This window comes from Cryptomeria japonica, chromosome 3 (assembly GCF_030272615.1).
Source record: "Cryptomeria japonica chromosome 3, Sugi_1.0, whole genome shotgun sequence".
Classification (NCBI taxonomy): Eukaryota; Viridiplantae; Streptophyta; class Pinopsida; order Cupressales; family Cupressaceae; genus Cryptomeria; species Cryptomeria japonica.
The window spans coordinates 997,883,593-997,906,246 of NC_081407.1; positions in this window are offsets into that span (position 1 = coordinate 997,883,593).

Sequence of the window (22,654 nt, forward strand, 5' to 3'; positions counted from 1 at the left end):
CCTGGAGGTGCTCAGGAGATATGATAAGCAAAAATTAACAACCATAAGTAATCATGCATGCTATTGGAAATGTATTCTTGTTAATTAAAACATCTTGCAAAATAGATCTTTGTTCAGTTGAAATCAGTTCAAGTTCATGATGTTTAGCCTTCTTGCATTGTCATTTGTCATTTGTTGGTTGTTTTGATCCTTGTTGTCTTGCTACGTTTTTGGTCTGATGTTGAAAATCTTGAAGGCGAAATGCCCCAAGCGAGGTCAGGATTTTGCCCCTTGTCGTTGATACTACTTTGATATGGATATGTACACTAATCACCAAGCCATGGTGGGATATTATTTGGATAATTGTTTCAGATAAACCAAGGACAGTGACTACACTAAGTATATCCAAGATTGATAAGCATTTGTGAATTTCTGGTGATGCCTCAAATGGGTGGATATGATATGTACAATATGATTTGTGAAACATGTATTTCCATCAATTGATGAAGATAAGGCTAACTAGAACAAAACCCAGCAGTCAGATTGATTGATGTCATTGTTATGATTTGGTTGATGATTGATGTATAAAAACTTATTTCTCTTGATGAATTTGGAAAAATTAGGTTGTTGTTTCTTTAACGTGATGTTACGATAGAGGTTCTTTCTTCTCAGAATAAGGAGATTAGTCATGCATGAGTGATCAATGGTTTCCTTTGATTGGTTTGGATTCAGTTGATTCTTGTTTTTGAAAATTTCAAATCTTACTTTATCAGAGTGAAGGTTTAGCTGCCCCTTCAGGATAAAGCGTGTCAAATGATATGGATAAAAGCTTCCCGATCTGGAAACTGGATTTGACAATTTGAAAGTTTTAAACAAGTGTTTTTGAGATAAAATCTGTAAGATGGTAAAGGATTTGATTGATACTGATGATGAAAATTTTCCGGATTATGATAGGAGAGACATCCTCTATTGCTCGATTCATTTAGGATTCAGACAACTTTGTTTGACACAAATTTTGCTTAAGAAATAGTTTTATGGCTTGTTTTTGTCACTCTGCTTTGATGAAAAATGATGTTGATGGATGGATTGATTATCGAGACTTGATGATTGATAGGAATGTCTAGATTCAAAGAGTGAGTACCCCGTATAAGACCGATCTGTCTGGTTTCGAGTGTACCTATCCCTGTATAAGACATGTTTGATGTTGATGTTGATTTCAAGTAATGAATTGATTAACAAGACATGTGATAAGTTTGATTGTAGACTTTGAGAGTTTTCCTGTTGTTGATCTGATTTGATGGATGGTCCATGTGTTCATGCTTTGATTTTTTTATTTTTTTTTATTTTTTTATTTTTTTTATTTTGTTGATTTTTGGTTTTTGGATATTTTGATTTTTTTGAGTTTTTTGGATATTCATTTAGGAATATGGTCATTTTTATACGTCTACAGTACTCACTGTTCATCACAAAGTGCCTTGATCTATCTTAGTCTTCCCTAGAGGACCTGCTTGAGTGTATCCTCTTAGCAGCTTATCCAATCGACAGCATATGTTCATCATAGAACTGTCGATTTGACCTAGAAGACAAAAATTCACATTTTTGGACACAAACGCGCTTTCCTGACATAAACGCGCTTGAAGACTACATAAACGTGCCTATTTTACACAGATGCGCCTGAAAGACACAGACATGCCTATGCTCTACACAAACGCGCCTGGGTGACACAGACGTGTCTTCTTGGCATAAACGCGCCTACACATCACAGACGCGGCCGCATTTGGCACGGATGCATTTTCCATCATAGACGTGCCTGGCACCAACACAGACGTGCCTCGTGAGCATAGACACACATAGCACCAACGCAGATGCAACTGGACGTTTTTGACATATTTTGGACCCTAACCTAAAGCGCATTTATTGCCCTATCTACCATGCATTAATGACAACGATAAATGCATCAAAGTACAAGGAGGTTTTGCAGTACTTATCGGCTCTCCTGCCTCTGCTGGCCTCTGGAATCGGTGAACACGGTCAAATCTATGAATGAAGGCCATCGCTGCTGACTGCTGCTGCTCTTTTCTCTCTTTGCACTCTGCTCTCATGGATGTGTAGATGATAATGAGGATGTATTTTCCCCCATGGTCTATCTTATAGACTACCCTAGCCCTAGCCCTCGCCTCCCAAGTTAGTCTTCTTTATCCAGTGACTTTGTCACTTTATCCGATCATTCCATTCTAGCCTTTCCTTCTTATCGAGAGATTGTCTGTGATCTTTGCAAACATTTTCATCCAATCTCTCGAGGGGGCATATCATTCCCATCCTGGGGCAAATCTGTATCAGTTTATCTTATCTTCTTTGAAACAACCCGACAAGCCGCATTGTCTCAAAGAAGGGCAAAATGTAGACACCCAAAATTGTCCAATCTAATTAAATAAATATTTTATTTATTTAATTATCTAAGTTTAATTATTCTATTAATTAAATAAATCTTTATTTATTTAATTAATTCATTTATCTCTTCTAGCCTTATTTCTCATTTAAATAAATACATTTATTTATTTAAATTATCCTTTTCCTAAATTAAATAAATATCTTATTTATTTAATTGATCCCACTTCTTCTATTAATTATATAAATCTTTATTTATTTAATTAATTCATTAACCTTTTCTACCCATGACACATGTCATTCATCTCTTAATTCATACACTACCTACCCCTTTCATTATTTTATTATTTCCTCTACCTACCCTCTAATCATAGCCGACCTCCTTTTACACCTCTCAATCTTATCCCTCCATTTCATATAGTGTCTTCTATATAAGGAGATGCTTCCTTCATTATCAAATCCTAATGAATTTCATGCACTTGACTACACTACGATCCTACTTGCAACCACATTCTGTTCTTTGTTGAGCTCTTGTGCACATAAAATCTGAGAGCAAATATATCAAACAAGATCAATGGAGATAGGAAGAATGGAGATCCAAACCCTATTGGACATGTGATGGTATAATCTTTGTGATTTCGTTTGATTTGCATTGTCTTAGGTAATCTTCATATGTTATGGTAAATCTTTGTTGTTGTTAGGCTAGGGTTTTGTGGTTGAATTCATTTAGCCTTTCAATATCATTATTATTGTTATCCATTTTCACCATATACAGGGATAAAATCTATTTTTCTAGTAAAGAAAATTTTGTTTCCGGTACTGCCATTTATACTGCATATGAGATGATGAGAGAGAACAAGAAGTATGATCTCTGTGAATTTCTCCAGAGTGAGCTTATCAAAAATATTAAGAAGATCAAAGAGAATAAGAAACATCCTTTCAATTTTGGAACACTGCTTCTATGTCTATTTTTCTACTTTATGAGAGAAGTTCTAGGTGTTGGTCCAATAGAATGGGCATTTGATAGACCTGTAGGAGTTTAGATCTGGGAATACTTGTACAATTCTGATGACTCTAAGGTCCGAAGAAAGAATCTATGGGGTTATTTCAAGAACTTCCAGAAGGAAATGCATGATAGGGAAAGGATACCTAAGACTGTTGTAGAGAAGTATCAAGACACTATTTGCTTCATGATAGGTACTGATCAATATTTGATGGAAGCTATAGAGCCCCAAACTATATAGATCATGCCTATGGGCTATGAGGTCGAATAATAGATTCTGGAATCATATGCACAACATATGTTGAGAAAGCCGATGGACCCTAATGAGGAAAGATTCATAACATACAAGGGGAAAAGGTTAAAACTTCATCAGCAGTTTAAGAAACCGATAATTCAAAAGAAGGTTCAGAAAAGAACTAGAGGCATTTGCAGAGAGTGTGGGAATTTGAAAGGAAGTTGTCTAGAAAGATAGAGAATAAAATATTCTCTTAGGAGAAGTCTGTGAAGAAGGTAGCTAAATTGGAAGTATCTAAGCCTAAGCCAAGGCAAGTGAGAAGCACAAATCCCTCCTTCGGTCCTGCAAAATCAACAAGCAATGCTAAGTCTTTAATCAAGCCTTACAGTGATGAGAAGAAGAGGAAGACATTCAGATTTGTGACTGTGGATGAAGAAGAGATTGAATTTGATGAAGTCATGAAGGAAGTGAAGGCCCAAACTCCTAAAGTTACCAAGATCTCAAAGGAGAAGCCTACCACTAGAACAAGACCTGGTAAGAAATCTAAGGCATCTAAGTTTGATGAAGCTTTGAAACAAGGAAAAATTATTATTGTTCCTCCTATGACATTAGAGTAGATTGTAAATGAAGTTGTTAAGAATGGTAATTTGAAACCACTGTCTGAGTGGTATGACAATTTTGATGACTTCGGAAAGAGAACACTAGAAGAGGCTACTATAGAATATCTTAATGTGTATAGTAAAGCATTGATTGAACTAATGTCAGTCATACCCAGGAGCTTGTGTGACATTTTGGATGCCAAAAGACAAACAACTAGTAAGGAAGATGAGAGACTGAAGGAATATGTGTTGGTTAACTTGTGTTTGGTCATTACTGCAGAGGAGATAGATAGATTATTGAAATTAATAAAGAATGAATTTAAGAGTAAACACAAGGTAAACAAAATTATTTTAGGGAAGATTGATGAAGTTGTCAAGGATATTGAAAAGATTTTGACAAAATTTTTGTTAGACAAGCATTATAAGGTAAATAAGGAAAAAAGGTAAGAAGAACTTCATCCGAAAGGACAAAACATGACATCTCAATTGAATCTGGAAGCCGAGCAGACAGTGGATGACACTTCTGAGCATGTAGAGGCTAATGTGCAAGTTGGAGAAGAGGACATAGGGAAAGATGAGGAAGGAAAGAATAAGGTTGAAAATCCGCTGACTATTTCAGTTAATCCTCCAGTTCCTGAGAAGAATGTAGAAAAAGAAAAAGTGGAGGTCAAGGTTGAAGTCAAGACTGAAGTAAAAGATACTATAGAGGAAGTTAAGGGAAAGACAGTCATTGATGATCCATAATCCATTCAAGGTCCAATCAACCTGGCTTCTTTGTCCCCAATTCAAAAGCTTCAACTTGCATCGTTTGCACAAGACAAAGTCGACATAGATCTTTTGAAGTTCCATGTTAAGGATATTATGTTGCTAAACTTGGCAATCGGTGTTTTTGAGAAGTTGATGCCCTTATTTCAAAAGGATACTTCAGATACTCCATCCGGACGATTCAAGAATTTGATTAATTTTGTTGACAAACATTTTGAGTCTTTTGAAAGGTCAACTGAAGAAAAAGTCCTAAATAAATTTAATGCAAAAAGGCTTCAAAAATTGAAAAGAATGACTGCCAAAGATAAAGCTACATTAGGAGAATGTGTGAAGAGTATACAAGATGCATTATCCGCAGGTGGGAATTTGTACAAGTCATGCCTATCTTTGAACAAGTTCACTACAGATATTGAACAAAAGTATAAGGTGCATGAGAATGAGCTTGAACGCATATCTTAGTTAGTTGATTCCCTAATAGCATCATTGAGTAGTCATGAGAATCAGGTAACATCTCTACTTGAGAAAATTAGAAGCGTGAACCATGACCAAGGGAAAATAATTGGGAGAGTTAGTGAAGTTAGGAGTCTTATTACTCCTAACTAGATATTATGCAGAGTGCCTTCAAAGATTCTCAAGATGCTCTGGCCAGTGGTGATATGAATGATGTAAAGACAGCAGAGGCACACAATTATTTTCTTAGTGGGTTCATAACTATATTGGAGAATCCACAGAAAGGTTGGGACAGTCACTTGGACTCATTGAAGAATTCTTATGTTGATATATTCAAATTTTTGTGAGTGTATGTGTATGTGTAAATAGCATTTTTGTTTTTCAGAACTCTATCTTTGTCATTGATGTGAAAGGGGGAGAATAAATGAGTGAAAAATGTTGATCTTAGGGGGAGATTCTTGATTCTTTTGAGTTAGGTAGTTTGATTTCAGTTTTGATCTGACACTTAGTCATTTTTCACTAAGTGTTTCCATCAATGTCAAAGGGGGAGATTATTGGCATGAGACACTACATTGATGATCAAGTGTTTTCATTGATGGCAACTAGAAACTGGCAACTGGTGAGTTAGATATCCAATATGCAGTACATGATTCCTTTATTCTGAAAGATTGATTGAGGTCCAATGAGATCCGGTAAGAAGAGCACTGTATTCGATAGAGTGTGCAGTTTAGGTCAGCGGATTATTTTGGTTAATTATTTTACTTTGCAAATCTAGTAGATGTATTGTGGATATGCAATTTACCTTATTCCAAGTTTGTGGCCTCTGGTGTTAAGTTTGGTCTTGGTTAGAAGATCCGGTAGATGGTTTTTCTGGTATAACAGTGTTTTGGTGTAGTAGTGTGTGAAGATTTATTGTGCAGAGTAATTTTGATGGTTGTTTGTGTGTTCGAGGTCACTGAGCCGACATATGGGAACTGTTTGGACATCTTGTTTTGGTCTGCTTAGGTATTTTTGGATCGGTTTAAGCCAACTTGGGTTATACGTTTCATGTTACGTGTTATGTGGTTTTTAGAGCCGACATGGAATTGATTTAATTTGTTGGTGCGGATATATGATTGATTCATTTAAGAATTTTGGTATGAGATGTGAGTGTGCAAAGACGATATGAGTGTTGGTGCATAGTTTCACGTGTGCTATCTTTGATTTAGTGCTCCAGTGTGTGATAGAGCAAAGCATAACATAGCAGAGAGACAATAGTGGCATAAGACTATTTATGCTTAACCGGAACTGCATTTTGGCATTTCTAGATGCTATTCATCAGTTCATTCAATCAATTATCATTTGTAATATTTTGTAGGATAGTGAGTGATAGGGAGAACCCCAAAGGAGGACCAATTAAAGCTAAGTATAATCTTCTTGTTAAGAGACTCCTTCAAATGAGAGAGGAAAGCTTTTGGTTTTCTTGATAAGGCCCACTTTCAATGTTCACAAGCTTCACTCAACCCAAAACTTCCTCCTTGAGTTCTTCCCATCATTTGTCCATACACTTGCTCAACTCAAACTACCATGCTCTCATTCCTCAACCCATCAAATTCAACACCCTAATACCCCCGCTCACCACACATTGTTTATATTGGTTCTTAATATCATTTAGCTTCTTCAAAATGTTTAGAAAAGGAGTTAAAAACTTACTCTTTGGGTTTGTTCTCAAAGACCTAGTTCAAGCTCACTTACTCAACACTTACTCAAACCCTTTCTATAGGTCTAAACCCCAAAAATAGTAACCCTGCTCATACTGAGGTGTTAGGAGGCTTTCTTGAGTATTTTCAAATGGATTCCAATGGTTCTTCAAGACCATTCAACCTTGCACCAATCGGGTTCACACTTTTTTAAAAAATAGGGCTAAAAAGGGCTACTAGCCGAGTTGGCCTAATTTGAGGTATTTTTTTCTCATACTGACCAACGATGGCCAATTCCACCTTAGGAGTTGTATTAGATGTTATTAACAATGTCAAGGCTCAAGGATTTTTGTAGTTTTAGTTGTTGAGGAGGTTGTTTGGGGACTGTCCACCATTTTAGGCATTTTAGTAGGGTTTACTAGGGTTTAGACCCAAACAACATTGAAAAACACTACTCCTTCACTAATAAAGCTACCAAACTGTCAAGAATATTCTACCACACCATGTGGAGTCCTCCTCTATTGCTGTCCTGTAGGCATTAATCCAAACATATGACATTCAAACTGAAACTGTCATTAAATTCACAAAAACAGTGAACTCACTGTTATGTAACCAAACTGACAATGCTTTATAGAAAACAATCTAATCTAACAAACCAAAGTGACTCTCAACACCCTTGGGAACATGCTCAGACCTCTGTCTCACAGATTTGTTCACTCCAATTAGTTTTGGGTGCAAATTTTGAGTTTTATTTCTATGATACTGACCGAGTAATCCATACTTGCCTAGTATTCACTCAAATCCTTCTTTCAATCACAAATATGGCACATAATGAAACATATATATACTATATACATGCATACCAACTTGACCAAGTCCATTTTTGGAAGCCCAAACCTGGATTAGTCAAGTTGTTGCATTTTTAAGCCACGCACCTTTGACAGGGCAGTGAATTGGCAAAAACTAAAAGATTTTATTTGATAAACCAAAACACAATAAAAACCCTAACGCAAAGAATGAAAAACCTTCATACAACCATGACACAAACTCTAATAAAATTAAAGTACGGAAATAGTGCTCTGTACGGACTGTTGCAATAGATTAAGCTTAAAAAGCATGAAAAACTGTCATATTTCATTAACTTCCTCTTGCTAATACAAAACCCACCCATTTACAATGTTTGAAGTGTCCTTATATAGGCACACTCAAACCATTCCAACCATTATGGTGTCCATAACTACCTTGTAGAGTGTTATACAAATTTTCTCACTTTTTGTCAAAATGTTGCTTGACAACATTAGCAATTTTTTACTCTTAGTGCATTTTTGGCCTACAAGACAAATATCTTCCACCTAACCATTTGAGGTGGTTTCAAATCAATAAATACACCTACTCCAATTCCTTTCTAGGCTTGTTACAAGGTTTTCAACACATTTTCACTATAATGTCATTTTTGGCTTACAAGGCACTATGGGCCAAAACTGGAAAGAAAACTTGAGAAAAATTATCTAAACCAGTCTAAGATAAACCTAAACCATAATGAAACCTAAAACACACACTTGGAATCTTACAATAGTCCTTTATTCAATTCATGATCCCATCAGGATCAAACAAGCCAAAATTGTGAAGGTGCTCCTGCACCAGTGAGTACTCTGGGGTTGTATCCCTCTCTTTTGTAATTGAGCAGTGATTTCTAGGTAGTGTGCTTGAATGCATGTGCATTCCCCTTTGTAATATTATTATACTGCTAATCACAGTATTATAATATTGTGGGTTTCAATCCCACCATGATTTTTCTCTTAACCAGGTTTCCATGTAAAAATCTTGGTGTTATGGTGTTGTTGATCTTGGATTTTGTTAGGACCCATAGGCAATTGAGAGGGGGGGGGGGTGAGGTGAATAAGTTGTCTATTAATTTCATCTCAAATATAACTTAACCAAACTTAATGCATAATACCGGTTGTAGACACCTAAAATTGTCATGTCTGATTAAATAGATCTTTATTTATTTAATTATCTAAGCCAATTCTTCTATTAATTGAATAAATCTTTGTTTATTTAATTAATTCATTTATCCTCTTCTAGCCTTATTTCTCATTTAAATAAATACATTCATTTATTTAAATTATCCTTTTCCTAAATTAAATAAATATCCCACTTCTTCTATTAATTAAATAAATCTTTATTTATTTAATTAATTCATTAACCTTTTCTACTCATGACACATGTCATTCATCTCTTAATTCATACACTACCTACCCTCTCATTATTTTCTTATTTCCTCTACCTACACTTTAACCATAGCCGACCATTTATCTTTTACACCTCTCAATCTTACCCCTCCATTTCTTATAGTGTCTTCTATATAAGGAGATGCTTTCTTCATTATCAAACCCTCAATTAGGCACTTGACTACACTATGCTTTCTAACTTTCATATGCAATCAAGCCTACAATGCAGACACACTCGCATTCGACATAGATGCCTTTTCCTGCAAACACGCGCCTGACACAAACACAAACGCGCCTAGCTAACCTAGACGCGCCTAGCACCAGCACAGATGCACCTCGACGCTTTTTGACCTTGTTCGAAATACCTAAACACGCATTTATTTCTCTACCTAGCATGCATTAACGACAACATTTATTGCAACAAAGTACAAGGAGGTTTTGTGGTACTTACCGGCTCTCCTGCATCTGCTGACCTTTAAAATCGATGAACGCGATCAAATCTGTGAGCCAATGCCATCGTTGTTGCTCTATTCTCTCTCTGCATTGATATCTTGGATGTGTGGGTGACAATGAGGATGTATTCCCCTTGTGGTCTATCTTATAGACTATCCTAGCCCTATCCCTAGCCCTCGTTTCCTGAGTCAGTCTTCTTTATCCCATGACTGTCACTTTATCCTATCTGATCAACCCATTCTACCTTTTATTTCTTATTGAGAGATTGTTTGCAATTTTTTCAGACATTTTCATCCAATCTCTCAAGGGGGCATATCGTTCCCATCTTGAAGCAACTTTGTATCAGTTCATATTATCTTCTTTGAAACAACACGACAAGCTGCATTGTCTCAAAGAGGGGCAAAATGTAGACACCTAAAATTGTCATGTCTAATTAAATAAATATCTTTATTTATTTAATTATCTAAACCAATTCTTCTATTAATTGAATAAATCTTTATTTATTTAATTAATTCATTTATCCTCTTCTAGCCTTATTTCTCATTTAAATAAATACATTCATTTATTTAAATTATCCTTTTCCTAAATTAAATAAATATCTTATTTATTTAATTGATCACACTTCTTCTATTAATTAAATAAATCTTTATTTATTTAATTAATTCATTAACCTTTTCTACTCATGACACATATCATTCATCTCTACCCTCTCATTATTTTCTTATTTCCTCTACCTACCCTTTAACCATAACCGACCATTTATATTTAACACCTCTCAATCTTACCCCTCCATTTCTTATAGTGGCTTCTATATAAGGAGATGCTTTCTTCATTATCAAACCCTCAATTAGACATTCAACTACACTACGCTTTTGAACTTTCATATGCAATCCTACTTGCAACCACATTTCCGTTCTTTGTTGAGCTCTTGTGCACATATAAAGTCTGAGAGCAAATATATCAAGCAAGATCAATGGAGATAGGAAGAATGGAGATCCAAACCCTATTGGACATGTGATGGTATAATCTTTGTGATTTCATTTGATTTGCATTGTCTTAGGTAATCTTCATATGTTATGGTGGATATTTGTTGTTGTTAGGTTAGGGTTTTGTGGTTGAATTCATTTAGCCTTTCAATATTGTTGTTATCCATTTTCACCGTATACATCGGTAAACCAAACTTTAATGTCGGTAGACAGTTTAGCAGTTAATAACAGTACCAGTAAAGTTTAATGCATGAAATAGAAAGACAAATAACATACACAACACATAACATAGTTATTTGTACGTGGAAACCCTGTAAGGGGAAAACCCATAGTGGGAAACCTTACCCACAATTAGATGATACTAACTGCAGATAGTATGTGTATACGTGTTACCCCTATATTTTTTCTTATGCCTAAAGCCTCATAATCAGCTAAAAACTAACTATTGCTAATATTTTAATGTTGAAAGTGTTGGTCACCTTTGTTCAAACTTTCAAGCACCCTCTTGAACATCCCCTACCTGCTAGTCACAAAGAAGTCATTGTTTTTCAAATTCTATGAAAGATGACATAAAATCCTTTTGTAGGGATAATTTTAACATCCTCTTCTCCAAAATGACCAATTTTTATGGCCAAAATCCATGTCGGCTGAGAGATTTTAATTGTTTAATTTTTGGGTTGCTCATATGCCCAAACAATTAAATCTCAATTTTTATGTGTCATATGAAAAAATGATTTCTGGGTTATTCTCTACTCAACTTATTTATTCTACAGTTAAAATTTCATAAGAAATGAAGCTCCCAGTAAAAAGTTGTGCAGGTTTTTCTATGGCAGCCGAAAAGAACAATTGTCATTGAACTTGAACCTTGAACCTTTTCAAAGTTCAAAGTTCGGGTTCAAGTTCAAAGTTTGAATTCAACTGGAATAGGCTTTATAATTTTTGTTCATTGAACTTGAACTATTGAACCTTTTTGGTTCAAGCCCGCAGGTTCACCGTAGGTTCAAGCGCGCAGGTTCAAAAAGTTCAAAGTTCAAATTTCGGGCTTTGTAATTTGCGGTCATTGAACTTTAACTATTGAACCTCGCAGGTTCAAGGTTCGAAGTTCGTAGGTTCAGAATGTGGATTTTTTTTGAGATAGAAAAATTAGTCTCAGTGCGGGGGGGGCATAACTTTTAATTGCACCGTTGGATCGAGCTAAAGTTTTGACAAGTTTAAGAAAACCTAGTTTTCTAAATCCCCACCGGAGTGATTGGACAAATATTATCGTGTTCAAAAGTTATTGATCTCTGAGTATGGGTCTATACAAATTTCTGAGAAAACTATTATTATGAGAAGCTCACGGTGGAGACTTAGCTTTGAAATGGAGATATAAAAGAAATGACCACCGATCAACACATAATTAGATGTGTTTAATTTACATTCTCTTCAAATATTTTTCAGAAAGGAATGGAGGATAAAAGATTTGAAGGAAAATTAAAAAGAGTTATCGGAAAAAGATAGAAGATAAAGGAAAAGATTAATTAATAATATTTTCAAGAATCAGTTATTGATAACTGAAATTCTCAGCTATATATATGTAATGAAAAAAATGAGAAAGGGTTCTTATTTTCTTTTCTTTATCTTTCTTTTGTAAAAAAAGGAAGAGGCAGCATTGTTTTCTGGACTGCACAGTTTTATTTTTCAGAAAAATTGAGTCTGTGAGCTCACATTTTTGACATTGATAGAATAAAGAAGATTTTGTTGATCTATGGATTTGTCAATATTTTCTTTTGATTACAATAAACTTTGTTTCTTTTGTGATTACCTTTCATTGCCTTTTCTGTTACATTAAAAGTTGTGTATGCATTTAATTATGAAACATTGATTTCAGAAATAATTTGTATTTGGAAAGAAATCTGTTGTTAACTCTTTGTTTGGGTATTCTGATCCCCCTTGTCCTTTGAGGCATCAGAGAGACTCGATCAGCATCCAGAGCATTTTGATCTATTAGAAAGGGCATATTCGTGGGTGTGGATAATTAAACTATGTTTTACTTACCTTCATTCACTGCATTATAAATCTGTTATTCGCATCTACTTTCATGGTTATGGGTAGATGTTAGTATTCCTTTATTGCTTTTTGGTTAAAAGCATATTCAGAAAATATACATTTTTATCCAACGAAGGGAGTTGTACCTTCATATCAAAATTCAGAGAGCACTTGCACTCACCATTGCAAGTGACTCAACTGTTGGTTCTTGTTTTGTCTTTCAATTTGGGCATTTGGGAGTCATTTTTAAAAGGTATTTAAGAAGGACAAATATGTTTACCAACAATACGAATGAGGTATGCACATGCAGAAAGGCCAACTGCCTAGAGCTCACTGCTCAATCACAAAATGGGAGTCACACTGACTACATTTGGATGTTTAAATCCAATGATAATTAACTGCTCAAAATAGCATCTTCATATGCTAGATTCAGTATCGGTTAAGCTTTGATTATCTTCCTTATACTGTCCTTGAATCTTCAAATGATGTCTGCGTGTATAGCTCTGCTTATATTCGCATATACCTTATTACAATCCTTTTTCATACTCCTCTACATAATCTCACAAATGAGATCTTACATATATACCAAAACCTAAGACCAAATGTGTAGGTCGACTCACTAAGATATTACAATAAAATTAATTACAAATGAATCAATATGCGATGCATGATGTCGGCTCAATGCATTTACAACAATAACAAATCATCTCCATAACGTGTCATGTTGATCTGGAATAGATAATGTTTGTCAGTCCATAACCTAGACCTATTTGTTGGTAACAACAAATATGCAAACTCGATTGTACCAATAATCAAATCACCAAAACCAAGTGTCCAAACAATGTCTTCGACATAACCAAGTAATCTCTAGATGATAACAGATCATCCTCAGTGTCGGTGAACAATATAACCTATCAGTGAACCAGATACCAGTGACTGTGCATAAGTCACTAAACATGTCGATGAACATAACCAAGAATCTCCACAAGGATATGTGTTGACAAGTGTTGACATCAATGACAAAACCAATGCAACACATCCATAATACCAACAATCTCCCCCTTTGGCATTGATGGCAACACAAGATGGAAAAAAAACCATCTAAGTGCCAAAGCAGAAATGCCAAAAACCAAAAACCAACAATCTCCCAAAGAGATCATTAAAATACAAATACAGAGAGTAACAATCTCTCCCTAATGAATAATCTCTCCCCAAAAGCTAATATGTTTTTCCATAGATATATCTCCCCCTTTGACATCAAATGCCAAAGCAATACAAAACCAAATACAATCAGTTCATAGAACTTGTTACAAATACCAATTGTTATAACCAAATTTATTCAATCTACTCCCCCTGAAAAGTAGCTCTCCTTCATCAAATCCGAAAAAAGGTTTCTCTGTTAATTCTATCAGTCTAATGCCATGCTCCAACTGTCTAAGTTTCTACTGGTGAGGGTATAACTCCAAGTTTTTCTCTTAGATTTTCAAAAGTTTCCTTAGGCAAAGGCTTAGTAAAGATATCTGCAATCTGCTCTTTAGCATTCACATAAACCAATTTCACTTCTTTTGCTTCAACATTCTCTTTCAAAAAATTGAATTTGATAGAAACATGTTTAGTTTTAGAGTGAAATACTGGATTCTTTGATATATCAATTGCTACCATATTATCAAAATAAATGATTATAGGTTCTTTGCATTTTACCCTTATGTCCTTCAACATTTGCTTAATCCATAATACATGTGTACAATTAGTTGTTGCTGCAACATATTCTGATTCTGCTATTGATAGTGATGTGCAACTTTGTTTCTTGCTCAACCATGAAATTAGTCCGATGCCAAGAAAAAATGCTTCGCCGGTGGTGCTTTTTCTGTCATCTACATCTCCTACCCAATTTGCATCTGTGTATGCACATAAATCAAAATTTTCATCTTTAGGATACCATAAGCCAAGATTTGTTGTGCCTTGTAGGTACTGGAAAATCATTTTCACTGCTGATTCATGATTTTCCTTAGGATTACTTTGAAATCTTGAAACATTACATACTGCATTCATAATATCAAGTCTTGTTTGTGTCAAATACAGTAAACCTCCTATCATAGACGTGTATCTTGTTGGATTAACAGGTGTCAATTCATCCTTCAATGATAGTTTATCAGTTGTAGTCATAGGTGTACTTACCAGTTTAGAGTTTTCCATGCCAAATTTCTTAAGTAATTCCTTCAAGTACCTTGATTGATTTATGAATATACCTTTATCAGTTTGTGAAATTTGCAATCCTAAAAAGAATTTTATCTCTCCAATCATAGACATTTCAAATTCTTCCTACATCTTATTAGAAAAGTCTTTACACAATCTATCTTCTCCTCCAAAAATGATATCATCAACAAAAACTTCAATAACCAAGATGTCATCATTAGTCACTTTGTAATATAAGTTGTTGTCAGCATTATCTTTAGTGTAAGCAAGCTTCAAATTGTATTTGTCCAATCTAGTATACCAAGCTCTAGGAGCTTGCTTCAATCCATACAAATCTTTCCTTAACCTGTAAACCATATCTTTGTCATTTGCCAAAGAAAATCCATCAGCTTGTTCAATGTAAACTTCCTCTTCGAGATCACCATTCAGAAATGCACATTTAACATCCATTTGATATACTTTATAGTTCTTGTATGCTGCAAAAGCTAAGAATAATCTGACTACCTTAATTCTAGCTACCGGTGCAAAGGTTTCATTGTAATCAATTCCTCCTTTCTGTGAATATCCCTTACACACTAATCTTGCTTTGTTTCTGATTACCTTATCATCTTCATTAAGTTTATTTCTGAATACCCATTTACTCCAATTACATTTTTGTTTTTAGGTCGGGGAACCAATGTCCATGTGTTATTATTTTTAATTTGTTCCAATTCATCTTCCACAACCTTAATCCAATGTTTATCTTCACATGCCTCATTAATAGTTGTTGGTTCAATTTGAGAAATTAGACATACCTCTTCATTAGCTAGTCTTCCTCTAGTCATAACTCCTTGATACTTATTCCCAATTATCTGATTTTCAGAGTGATTTAATCTTACATACCTGGGTGTATTCACTTGTTATTGTTTTTCAGTCACTGTGGAATTCTCAGATGATGTTGGTGTGACTGGATCAACATTTTGTACCGGTGTACTCATAGTAGGTTCATTTGTGATTATCTCAACTACCGGTTTAGAGTCAATCTTCGCATTTTCACTTTCAATGATTTTCTGCAATCTCTTATTAAAACATCTATATGTCTTGCTCTTAGATGAATAACCAAGAAATATTACTTCATCACTTCTAGGATCAAATTTGACAATATAATCATCTCTCCTAATATAACATTTGCTTCCAAATATTCTAAAATATTTAAGAGTAGGAGTATTACCAAACCATAGCTCATGAGGGGTCTTACCGATTTCACCTTTGATGTGAACTCTGTTGAATGTATAAACAATTGTATTGACTGCTTCTCTCCAATACACATGAGGTAGGTTGCTTCTAGATGCATCCAAAATAGTTATGTTCTTTCTTTCCACAACTCCATTTTGCTAGGGTGTTTGAGGTGCTGACAATTGTCTTTGGATTCCATTCACTTCACAAAATCTATTAAATTCCTTAGATGTGAATTCACCTCCTTGATCTGATCTCAAACATTTGATTTTCTTATCGGTTTCATTCTCTACCATCACTTTGAATATTTTGAATATCCCAAAAGCTTTTGATTTCTCCCTGAGAAAAGTAACCCAACACATTCTAGAATAATCATTAATGATTAGCATAAAATATCGATCTCCTTGTAAAGTTCTAGTTCTTGCTGGACCACATAAATCAGTATGAATTTAAGTCAAGAATATTATTGGATTTTTCAATACTCTTAAAAGTTGCTCTAACTTGCTTTCCAAATTGACATTCCTTACATACCGGATTGTGAGGTTTAACAATCTTAGGTAAATCCCTTACTGCCTTAGTTGTACTGATTTTCACAATGCAATCAAAATTTACATGACACAGTCTCTTATGCCATAACCAATTTTCATCAATATGTGCAATCAAGCATGTCTTCTCATTGTTATTCAAATGAAAGATATTACCTCTAGTCTGATTACCGATTGCAAATTCCAAACCAATTCTATTCATGATTTTGCATTTACCATTTTTGAGTTGTAATTGAAATCCCTTTTCAACTAATTGACCAACACTCAAAAGATTATGCTTCAAACCTTCAACATAGTAAACATTATTAGTATTGTGCTTACCATCAAAAGATATAGCACCTTTTCCTCTGATCAAACAAGCTTTGTCATCTCCAAATCTTATGAGACCTCCATTGTATTCCTAGAAGGTTAAGAGTTTACTCTTATCACCAGTCATATGATGTGAACATCCGGAATCAATGATCCATTCATCCTTTTCTTCAATTTTAGCTACCAAGGTGGGTTAAATAGTAGGTGTCAGTTGATCTTCTGTTATTGCAACAAAAGCCCATCCATTATCTGTCGGTTCCTCATCAGAATCATCAGTAACTCTTTCATCAACATAGTAACATGATTTGTCTCTATTCTTCTTAAATATGTACCTTTGATATTCAAGGTTAGGCTTATACGTTCTTTTAGCTTCTTCTTTCAATCTTGCATGTCTATCGAGACACCTAGATTCCATATGACCAATTTTATTGCAGTTAAAACATTTAAATGGTGCTTTACCTTCATACTTACTTCCAACTAAACCTTTAGGCAACTTCCTTACAAATAGTGCTTCAAGATTTTCAAGTTCTTCATTTTCTCTTTTGATTTCTTCAAGTTCTTTAGCATATAGTGCTTTTCAATCAGATTTTTCAGATGATGATGATGATGTTGTAGATGATGAAGCTTTGAAAGCCAAATCTGTCTTAATTGTAGCAATAGGACCAAATTCCTCAAGTTCAAAAGCTGAAAGTTTTCCTACCTAAGTATCTCTAGATATTAATGCATTAGGCATTGTTCTCAATTGATTAATAGTAGTTACTTTCATTTTGTATGCTGGTGGCAAAGCTCTTAAAACTTTAGAAACAATTTCATCTTCACTTAAGGATCCTCCACAACATTTTATACCCAAAACAATTTCATTACCTCTTTCCATAAAAGCAGAAATCCTTTCATCTTCCATTTTCAGATTTTCATACCTAACCTGGAAGCATTCCAATTTTGGAATTTGGATAGTGGTATCACCTTCATTCAATGTCTCCAATTTATCCCAAATAGCTTTAGCAGTAGACCGGTCTAATAATCTCATGAGTTGTTGATCTGACAATGCGCTCAAAAGTGCTTATCTTGCTTTGCAATCATTCTCCCAATCTTTAGCCAAGGTTGGTGGTGTAGACACCTAAAATTGTCATGTCTAATTAAATAAATATTTTTATTTATTTAATTATCTTTATCTTAATTCTTTTATTAATTAAATAAATCTTTATTTATTTAATTAATTCATTTATCCTCTTCTAGCCTTATTTCTCATTTAAATAAATACATTTATTTATTTAAATTACCCTTTTCCTAAATTAAATAAATATCACTACTTCCTCTATTAATTAAATAACTCTTTATTTGTTTAATTAATTCATTAGCCTTTTTTGCCCATGACACATGTCATTCATCTCTTAATTCCTATACTACCTACCCCTTTCATTATTTTATTATTTTCTCTACCTACCCTGTAATCATAGCCGACCATTTATCTTTTACACCTCTCAATCTTATCCCTTCATTTCATATAGTGTATTCTATATAAGAAGATGTTTCCTTCATTATCAACCCTAACTGACTAACTATTTGATCAATTGATGACACTACGCCTTTTGCACTTTCATAGGCGATCCTACTTGCAACCACATTTTTGTTCTTTGTTGAGCTCTTGTGCACACATAAAATCTAAGAGAAAATATATCAAGCAAGATCAATGGAGATTCAAAATCCTATTGGACATGTGATGGTATAATCTTTGTGATTTCATTTGATTTGCATTGTCTTAGGTAATCTTCATATGTTATGGTGGATCTTTGTTGTTGTTAGGCTAGGGTTTTGTGGTTGAATTCATTTAGTGTTTTAATATTGTTGTTATCCATTTTCACCATAAACATTTTGGCATGCCCCGTGGGACATGGATTTTTGTTAGATCTGTATTTTTTGTAGGTTTTTCTAACCCTATATTGTTGTTTTGTAAAACAATTTGGAGAATAACCTTGTGCAGCTAGGGTTTTGGACACAAAATCAAGATCTTGGAGAGATTTGATCTGATCTCACAAACGGCTAAGAATTTTTGCACCAAATTTTGTTTGCAGAATTTTTGCAAGTTGGGGCATATTTGCATTTTCCATGATTTGTTTACGATTTTTCATAAAAAATTAATTTTGAGAGCAAAATAGCAAATTTTTTAGATTTTCTTACATTTTTGGAAATCTTTCATAATTATACACAGGATTTGTTCTTTGTGATTTTAATTTTGATGCAAAATATTTCCCTAAAAATCGGATCTTTAAAAATTAGGGTTTTTCCTTATTTTGATCAGATCTCACAAACAGCTTCAAATTTTGGCATCAAAATGTTTTTGCAGGTCAGGAAAATTATCAGAGGTGTTCACTAAAAATTTCAGATTTTTTGGATCAAAGTTTCATTTTATATGAATTTTTTATGATTTTTCATAAAAAAATAATTTTGAGAGCAAATTAATGAATTTTTTGGATTTTCTTACATTTTTGGAAATCTCTCAGAATTATACATAGGATCTGTTCTTTGTGATTTTAAATTTGATGCAAAATCATTCCTCAAAAATCGGATCTTTGAAAATTAGGCTTTTGCATTATTTTACTCATATCTCACAAACTGCTTAGATTTCTTGCAAAATATTTTTATGCAGGTTTGGAAGACCATCAGGATTCTCCAGTAAACATTTCAGATTTTTTGGATCGATTTTGCATTTTATATGAATTTTTTTATGATTTTTCATAAAAAAATAATTTTTGGAGCAAATTAGCAAATTTTTTGGATTTTCTTACATTTCTAGAAATCTCTTGAAATTTTACAGATGGTTCTTTTTTATGATGAATCAGATATTTGAATTTGTCAACAAAATGCATTGTTGAAGGCCCCTATTTCATAAAGTCTTTTAGATCTAAAATTTACTTAACTTGTGTGCTTGCAGGAAGGGGTGATCATTTGAAACAATCCAAACTACTAATAAATCTTTGTTGTAGGACCTTGACAAGAATTTTATTTTCATCTTTATTGTGTGCCTTGTTTTCATAGACTAGCAAACACTTCAATTGGTGCACTAAAATTGAACCATTGTCTTTTGTGTCTTGAGCAATAGGCTCTTTTTGTTTAATCTCTACAGGACCTGTCTCCCCATGTGGTCATTAGGACTACTAGTGAGGAGAGAATGACCTAAGTGGTAGCAAAATAAAAGCCATCTTCTTCCAAACCACTATAAATAATTGTATTCATGGTGAAAACTATGGATAACATGTGTTGATTAGTTCATACCGACATTATGTCTCCCCATAAACCCGTTTGATCAAATTTATTTGATCATTTGTAGGGTGTAACCCCTGCCGGCTGGGAGCCTTCTGTATTTACAGAGCTAAAAGTGCCGCATGTATGGCCACACAAGCGGATTCCCTTACTAGCACCTTTTTGTTTTAGAAGCCAAAATCCTTCTAGTTGTTGGGGTAGGAGGTCGGACCTCTGGTAGCGATCCACACACATACGGTTCTTAGTAGAGATACAAAGTTCACCACGAGGAGTTTTCGTGGGAACTGATGCTTGGCTTCCCTGAGAAGTGAGTGTCGAGGGTGGAGCCAGTGGGGTCAAGCATCTAAGTATCTGTTCTGAATAGCGTAGCCTCGGGGGAAACTCCATGTGGGATCAACAACTATTGTCTTGGCCAGCCATAAGAATTGTGCTTGATTTATTTTGAACAATCAAACATTCAAGACCAAACATCAAAACATTGTGTCTTTTGTGTTTTCAAGTGTATGCAAAACAATTTTACATCAAACAACACACTTTTTTTTGGAGTCATTTTGGAGTCTAAACACTTGCAAACATTGAGTCTTCATCAACACTGGGTCCTCTTGTCACGAAAAAACCATCAAACATTAAGATTTGGTCACAACAAGAAGTTCACAAATTGAAAAAATTTACAGTCCAACAAACAAGAGCAATCAGTTTCAGAATTCTTGAGCTTCCTAAGCTATCTATTCAGGTTTTCATCTAGCATTCAACTTATCTTTGGGTCTCACAAAGTCCATCATTTCTTTACACCTTACATTACATTCACATTTGTCTAAACTTGAGTCAAAAGGTCACTTGCTTATCCTCATCATACTTTGTCAACACACTACATACAACAACATTTTGCTAAGTGGTCCCTCATCAAGGTCTATCACCTTTGGGTCTCATTTGGTCTTACTTAGAGTCAAGGTCAACTTACCTCATCAAGAGAAACTATCATCTCTTTGGAAGCCACACCTACTCTACTACATACATACTTAGTCTTACACTTTGGACATTGCAAGTACACCTCAGATTCATTTACATTCCATCCAAACTCTTGGTCTTCCATACTCTTTCCATTTTCATCTAGTCTCACACATCTTGGTCAATACCTAGTTCATGGTTGAAACTTGTTCCCAAAAATCTAGGAGAAAAGCTAAAGAGGTTCAAGAGTCCATAAACATGAGTGTCTATGAGTATGACAATGATGTCTTTTTCAATTCTGATCATAACACATTACCTGACATGGATGCTTATAGAAACATTCCAAATGTTGAGAACATGGACACTACAAACATCAATGATACACACAATGACAATATAGAAAACATTTCAGTACATTCAATAGAAGTGGAAGACTCCATTATGGATCCTCATTTCAATCGATTGGTTGAGGAAATAATGAGGAGAGATAGACAATACTTCTTACAAATGATGGCACAAAGTGGAGCCAATATATCTCATGATTTTGACATGTCTCAAATAATGAAAAATCGACCTTTGCAACAACCTCACCTCAACATGGATCAAAGGAGGCCTAATAGTGGAGGCAATAGAGGACCACATCTTGTGCCTGAATCACCATCATCTTTGTTTCAAAAACTAGAGGTCCCATACACAGATGGTCAAGCATATGATACTCACCTTCGCAGACCATTATGGAAGTCTTATGCAGAAAAATATTCTCAATCACATACCAATGCTAAGGATCAACCACCAAAGCAATTGGATATTCAAAGGCATGATCAAAATTTGGACACAAGGAAACCCCACATCAAATTTGGGGGCAACACACTAGAACAAACTCATGACATTCCTGTAGAGTATGGTATACATGGACAAAGCAGATATTCCATTCCTCACCATGACTCTATACCAAATGGTCCATATACGCAACATCACTATAGACCTCCTCCATATGAACATGTGTATGATCAATATCATCCATATATGCAACATGATCCTCCTCCACTCGGTGGTTCACGCAGGGGGTATGGCCCAAGAAGTCGGTCTCCACCTAAGAATAATTTGGAACAGCAAATCAAGGACTTACAAAAGAAAATGGAGGACATAAATACACCGAAGCCAACTTACACAATGAGAGACATATGTCCCTATCCATTTGACAAAAGCATTCCAATGCCTCCATTTCCTACACACTTTCTGACACCTAAGTTTGATAGGTACAGAGGCAAAGGGGATCCTAAGGCACATATAAGACATTTTTTCACAGCTTGCATTGAGGTAGCAGTAGAAGAGACATATTTGATGAGATTATTCCCACAAAGCTTAGGTGATCAAGCTATGG